Consider the following 7745-nt stretch of genomic DNA (forward strand, 5'->3'; position numbering starts at 1 on the left):
AAGCTGCCGGAAGTTGTAAATTCAGCCAGCTCCATCAAGGGCACCAGCCTCCCAGTCTCCGTGACACATAGAACATAGAAATCTACAGCACATTACAGGCCCTTCAGTCTACAATGTTGTGCCGACCATATAACCTACTCTAGACACTACTGCATAGCCCTCTATTTTTCTAAGCTTCATGTCCCAATCTACGAGTCTCTTAAAAGGCTCTATTGTATCCGGCTCTACCACTGTCACTGGCAGTGCATTCCACACACCCACCACTCTCTGTGAAAAACTTGCTTCTGACATCCCCCTTGTACCTGCTTCCAAGCACCTTAAAACTATGCCCCCTCGTGTTAGCCATTTCTGTCCTGGGAAAAAGCCTTTGGAAATACACATGAACAATACCTCCATAAACTTATTCACCTCCATCAGGTCACCTCTCATCCTCCGTTGTCCTAAGGAGAAAAGGCAAAGTTCACTCAACCTATTCTCAATAGGCATGCTCTCCAATCCAGGCAACATCCTTGTAAATCTCTTCTGCGCTCTCTCTATAGCGTCCACATCCTTCCTGTTGTGAGGTGACCAGAACTGAACAGTGCTCCACAGTACTTTAACATTACCTCATGGCTCTTGAACTTAATCCCACAGTTGATGAAGACCATCACACTTTACTGTCTTAACAAGACTGTCAACCTGCAGAACAGCTTTGACTGTCCTATTGACATGGACCACAAGATCTTGCCAATCTTCCACACTGCCAAGAGTCTTACCATTAATACTATATTCTGTCTTCAAATTTGACCTACTGAATTGAACCACTTCACACTCATCTGGGTTGAACTCCATCTGCCCAGTTTTGCAACCCATCAATGTCCCGCTATAACTTCTGACAATCCTCCAAAACCCCCAACTTTTGTGTCATCAGCAAACATACTAACCTGTCTTTCTACTTCCTCATCCAGGTCATTTATAAAAATCACAAAGAGGAGGGGTCCCAGAACAGATCCCTGCAGAACACCACTGGTCACCGACCTCCATGCAGAATACAAATCATCTGCAACCACCCTTCGCCTTCTGTGGGCAAGCCAATTCTCTATCCACAAAGCAAGATCTCCTTGAATCCCATGCCTCCTTACTTTCTGAAGGAGCCTTGAATGGAGAACCTTATCAAATGCCTTACTGAAATCTATATACACTACATCCACTGCTCTACCATCATCAATGTGTTTAGTTACATCCTCAAATAATTAATTTAGGCTTGTAAGGCAAGACCTACCTTGGCAAAGCCACGCTGACAATCCCTAATCAGATCATGTCTCTCCAAATGCTCATAAGTCCTGCCTCTCGGGATCTTCTCCATCAACTCCATAGACTCTGTGGTCTATAATTTCCTAGGCTATCTCTACTCTCTTTCTTGAATAAGGGAACAACATTTGCAACCCTCCAACCCTCTGGTACTTCTCCTGTCCCTATTGATGATGCAAAGATCATCGCCAGAGGCTCAGCAATCTCCTCCGTCACTTCCCACAGTAGTTTGGGTATATCTCATCCAGTCCCGGTGACTTATCTAACTGGTAACTTATCTGATTGGAGGTGTAGTGGACAGTGAGGAAGGTTTTCAAAGCTTGCAGAGGGATTTGGGCCAGTTGGAGGAATGGGCAGAAAAATGGCAGATGGAGTTTAATGCAGACAAGTGTGAGGTATTGCACTTCGGAAGGTCAAACCAAGGTAGAACATACAAGGTAAATGGTAGGACACTGAGGAGTACAGTAGAACAGAGGGATCTGGGAATACAGATACATAATTCTCTGAAAGTGGTGTCACAAGTAGACAGGGTTGTAAAGAGAGCTTTAGGTACATTTTCCTTTATAAATCAAAGTATTGAGTATTAGAGTTGGAATGTAATAGTGAGGTTGTATAAGACATTGGTGAGACCGAATTTGGAGTATTGTGTGTAGTTTTGGTCACTTAATTACAGGAAGGATATTAATAAGGTTGAAAGAGTTCAGAGAAGATTTACAAGGATGTTGCCAGGACTTGAGAAACTAAGTTACAGAGAAAGGTTGAATAGGTTAGGACTTTATTCCTTGGAGCGTAGGAAAATGAGGGGTGATTTGATGGAGGTGTATAAAATTATGATGGGTATAGATAGAGTGAATGCAAGCAGGCTTTGTCCACTGAGGCCAGGGGAGAAAAAAACCAGAGGTCATAGGTTAAATGTGAAGGGGGAAAAGTTTAAAGGGAACATTAGGGGGGGCTTCTTCACGTAGTGAGTGGTGGGAGTGTGGAATGAGCTGCCAGATGAAGTGGTGAATGCGAACTCACTTTTGACTTTCAAGAAAAACTTGGACAGGTATATGGATGAGAGGGGTTTGGAGGGATATGGCCCAGGTGCAGGTCAGTGGGACTAGGCAGAAAAATGGTTCAGCACAGCCAAGAAGGGCCAAAAGGCCTGTTTCTGTGCTGTAATGTTCTATGGTTCTGTGGTTCTATATCTGGCCTGGAGGGATGCAACTCCATGCCCTCCCCATGTGGTGGACATTTTCTTTGTAATTTTTTTTTTAATTGAAGTTCATCATCAAACAAATATTTCCATAAGATGTTTTTCAGATATTGTACATATATATCATATAATCATATATATCACAAATCTCCACAAAGTATTTATCTGAGGTGTACACTTATAGAAAAGAGTGGAAAGAAAAAACAAGCAAAAGGAAAGAACTACGTACAAGTAGGGAGTGATCTTTTTTTTTACAACAGATTCATTGATTTGTGAGAATAAGATCAGGCCTATGAGGCATTATGTAGTTAAACCATTTTTCCCAGTATGAATTAAATTGTTCCAGCTTATGGTTAACAGCTGCTGTTACCTTCTCCATTTTGTAAATGTCCATTGTAATTTCCATCCATGTATTTAAGGTTGGGCTCTCCTGTGATAACCATTTCCTAGTAAGAGTCTTTTTACCAGCCACCAACAGTATATTCATTAAATATTTATCTCTTTTCAACCATTCTTGAGGTATATATCCAAAGTATATGGTCTTACTCTACAAGGGTATTTCACATTTAAAGATGTCTTGTAGGGCATTGTGTATCCCCCTCCAATAGTTTTTGATAACAGGGCAGTCCCAAAAAATATGATAATGATTTGCATTTTGATTTTCACAATTTCTCCAGCAACCAGGGAGGTTACTATCATAATGGGATTTCTGAGAGGGTGTAATGAAATATCTTATCAAGTTTTTCCATCCAAACTCCCTCCATTTCTGTGAACTGGTACACTTCCATTGATATCTCCATATTGTTGTCCATTCTTCCTCAGATATAATTATCCCTCCTTCCTTCTCCCATTTTGTTTTAATGTATGAAGTTGAATGTGTTTTAAGATTTGACAACCCCTTATACATGCTTGAAATGATTCTACTACTATTATCTGAATTAATTGCTTTTCTAAAGAGCTCTATCAAGCATGTATTTGTCTTGGTTACATTTTTAAGGTTCTTTTTAACATATTGTCGCATCTGTAAATACCGACAAAAATCTTGTTTTTCTAATAAGTGTTTCTCTTTCAGCATTTCAAAACTGAACAGTGTTCCTTCTTTCATTATGTTGCAAAGAACTGTTATTCCTTTAGCTGTCCAGTCCTTAAATCTAGCATCCAATTTATTTGGTTTAAAATCTGAGTCATATGCACACCATTTAAGAATTGCAATATCTCCCTCCAGATTATATTCTTTTATAGGAGTTTTCCATATTTTAAGAGTCAATTTCACCCATGGGTTATCATGTTTATGTACCTTTGCAGGTTGTTATCAGCCATAATTGCTTGTATGGGGATGGGAAGTACCCGCTCCTCAATGTTTTTCCATTGAGCGTCATATGAGTTACACCAACCTATCACAGCTCTCAACTGTGCTGCAAAATAATAATCTCTAAGAAAAGGTAGGCCCCATCCCCCCTTTTCCTTTGTTAACTGCAAGGTTTTGAGATGAACTCTAGGCCTTTTACCCTGCCAAATATACCTTGATAGCATCTTGTTCCATTCATTGAATTGATTTTGATTAATCTCTGTTGGTAGGGTCTGAAAGAGATATAACAGTCTGGGCAGTATATTCATTTTAATAGACTCAATCCTTGAACTGAGACTGAAAAAAGGAATCAGGTTCCATCTTGCCACATCTTCCTTAATTTTTTAATAGAAAGGCTGATAATTACATTCTGATAATTTTGCCAAATCTTTTGGCATAATGATGCCCAAATATTTGAAAGACTCTGTGTGCCATGCCCAGGGGAATCGACTTTCAATTTCTCTTGGTGGGCTACAGTAATATGAAAGTAATTGAGTTTTATCTATGTTGATCTTGTATCCTGATAATTGACCATATTGTTCAAAGGATTGCATCAATTTAGGTAAAGAGTATGTTGGTTGCCCTGGGTAGATCAAAATGTCATCCGCATAACAAGCCAACTTATGCTCAGTCCCTTAATAGTAATTCCCCTGATATCTTCATTTTGTCTGATGTATTGAGCTAATGGTTCCAGATATAACGCGAAAAGTAGTGGTGACCATGCACAACCCTGTCTCGTGCCCCTTTCTAGGGTATGACTATTTGATAAATATCCATTGATTTTAATCCTAGCAGTAGGATTGTCATATAGTGTCTGTATAGTTTTAATAATTGTGTCTTGGAAACCAAATCTATGTAAAACTCTGTAAAGAAAATTCCAATTAACCAAATCAAATGCTTTTGCAGCGTCCACGCTTATCACTATTGCTTCGATTTTATTTTTTTGTATATGATCCATAATGTGAAATGTCCTTCGTATATTGTCTTGTGTCTGGTGTTGTCGTATAAAACCTGTCTGATCGTTACGTATCAGTATGGGTAGAAACTCCTCTAATCGTTTGGCCATGATGGAGGTAAATAATCTATAATCTACATTAAGAACAGATATTGGTCTAAATGACCCGCATTCCATTTTATCCTTGCCTTCTTTCGGTATAGCTGAGATTATCGCTTCCTTCCAACTGGGTGGCATTTGTACCTTTTTTAGAGCCCAGTTCAGTGTGGGGAGTAAAACAGGAATTAACTTTTTTAAATTCTTTGAACCACTCTGCCGTATACCCATCTGATCCTGGTGACTTGCTTAATTTAAGCCTACTAATTGCAGCTTTTAATTCAACTTCAGTTATGTCAGCAGTCATCGTTCTATTTTGTTCTTCACTTAAAGTGGGTAACTCTAGAGAATTCAGAAGGGGTCAAGTTGGGTTATGCTTCTCCCTGGAACTTTGGAATATAGAGTTTTGTAAAACACTTCAAAAGCTTCTTGAATTTCACTTAGCTTATTTTTTATCATTTTCATTCTTGGGTCCCTAATTCTATGAATTATATTTCCTGCTATCTTTTTTTTTCAGTTTCCACGCCAGTGTTTTCATAGATTGATGTCTCTGTTTCAGAAACATTAAGTTTTTCCTGATTTCCTGCATGGCCAAATTATTTATTTCATTCCTAATTCTTTTACTTTCCCCTAATGTATCCTGTGTCAAATTCAATTTGTGTTTTTTCTCTAGTTCCTTCAGCCTATTTTGTAATTCCTGTAATGTTTTATTCCTCATTTTTTTCTTATATGAAAATATCGCTATAATTTTCCCTCTTAAGTCCGCCTTCAGAGTATCCCATAAAATGGGAGGTAAAACCTCTCCATTATCATTAATTTCTAAGTAGAGACCAATTTCTTTTTTAATTTGTTCCTTAAAGTACGGATCATTGAGTAGACTTGAATTTAGTTTCCAAATAGTATTCTTTGGCTGTAGGTCAAAATCAACAGATAAATATATAGGTGCATGGTCACTTACATCTATTGTCCCAATTCCACAGGTGTTTATTTTGTCTTTGTCTTTTCCAAATGTTATGAAATAGTCTATTCTTGTATATACAGAATGGGGAGCAGAATAATGAGTGTAATCCCTTCTGTCAGGGAAAAGGTCCCTCCATATGTCAATTAAACCAACATCCTCAAAAGTGTATTAACTTTCTTATGTAAAGATTTTGTTTCATAGGTTTTAATATTGGAAGAGTCTAAGTTAGGTTGTAATTGTAAATTTAAGTCTCCCCCACATATCAGGAGACCTTCTGTTTCTGTTACCATAATATCAGCAATTTTCTTAAAGAAACCAATATCACTTCCCGGGGGTGCGTATATATTCAATAGAGTAACTGAATTGCCATCTATATTCCCCCTTACCAGAATATATCTGCCTTCTTTATCTCCCATTTCGAATATTTTTTTAAAAATTTAGCTTACTTGAGATAAGAATAGCAACTCCTCTCCTATGTCCTGATTTATATGAGGAGAAAAACAGATTAGTGAAGCCCATTCTCTTTAGTTTTCTATGCTCATTATCACTAAAATGAGTTTCCTGTAAATATACTACATGGGCTTGTTCTTTTTTCATTTTTGACAAAATTCTCTTACGTTTGATTGAATTTAATAGCCCATTTACATTAAAAGAAATGAAGTTTACCTTGTCCTTAGCCATCTGTATTTATCTGTCAATGTATCATTGAAATTAGAATAAAACTTAATCAATCTACTCCCTGAACAAGTAAGAACCAAGAAACTCAAATAATAACAAAAATGGCAACGAACGTGTGATTCCAAGGCTGAGGTCTCTAGTAGATGACCCTGCATTGAGCTAGAGGAAATGTCTAGCTGTGGGGGATAACCCCTCCTACTTGTGAGTTGAAGGCCCCCATTGTAGTATTCATAAAAGTCAGTGAACAAATCCATTACACAGAAAAGGTTTCCCTGTGTACTCCTCCTATATATACACACACATATATATGCATGCACACACAAATATATATATATATATACACACACATTCATGCATACATATATATATATACACACACATATATATATATATCTACATATATACACATACATAAAATATACATATACAAACACACACACACATTACACACATACCCATATATGCACACATATATACATATTCTCATTTTGGTGGGGAAAAAGGAGTAAGTGAGCAAATAAAGAATAACAACTAAGTAATATAAAATCCACATTATAATAAGTATTTCTCGAGATAGGTATATCACCGTGTACTTTTGTTTCTGTTTAGCTTCTCAACATTTTTAAAGTTAGCCAAACCTTATGGCTCTTCTGAAGGGGCTGAGGACTGTCTTTGGGGAACTCCCAGTCTCTTCCTGATATGTTTCTCTCAGCCTCCTCCGGTCTCCTGCCTTCTCGTTTCTCGCTCTATTTCCCAAGCCGAGCGGGACAATTCCTCAGCCAGGCTTTCCTTTGTTTTGGTCATGCTGACGGGCAACCCTCTGGCCTTCATGTCTGTAGTCGCCTCTTCCACTGACTGGTACAACCGTGTCCCATCTCCATAAAACACTCGAAGTTTAGCAGGGTATGGATTTTGAAATCTAATCTTATTTTGCTTTAGTACTCGCTTTACTTCAGAGTATTCTTTGCATTTCTGGAGGACCGCAGAGGGGTAATCTTGGTCGAAATATATTAATTTATCCTCTAAAAACACTCTCTTCTTACCCCAGGCCCTTCGTAGAATCTCTGCCTTGGTGCTGCACTGAAGAAATTTAATTATTATTGAGCGTGGCTTTCTATCCTGGGTAGGTCTTGAGACTAACGCGTGGTGGGCTCTTTCGACTTCCAGCTTCATAGCCGGGGGAAGATCCAACGCGTCCCACAGTAACTTTCCAACAAAC

The sequence above is a fragment of the Hemitrygon akajei genome, chromosome 13 (assembly GCF_048418815.1).
Source record: "Hemitrygon akajei chromosome 13, sHemAka1.3, whole genome shotgun sequence".
Taxonomy (NCBI): domain Eukaryota; kingdom Metazoa; phylum Chordata; class Chondrichthyes; order Myliobatiformes; family Dasyatidae; genus Hemitrygon; species Hemitrygon akajei.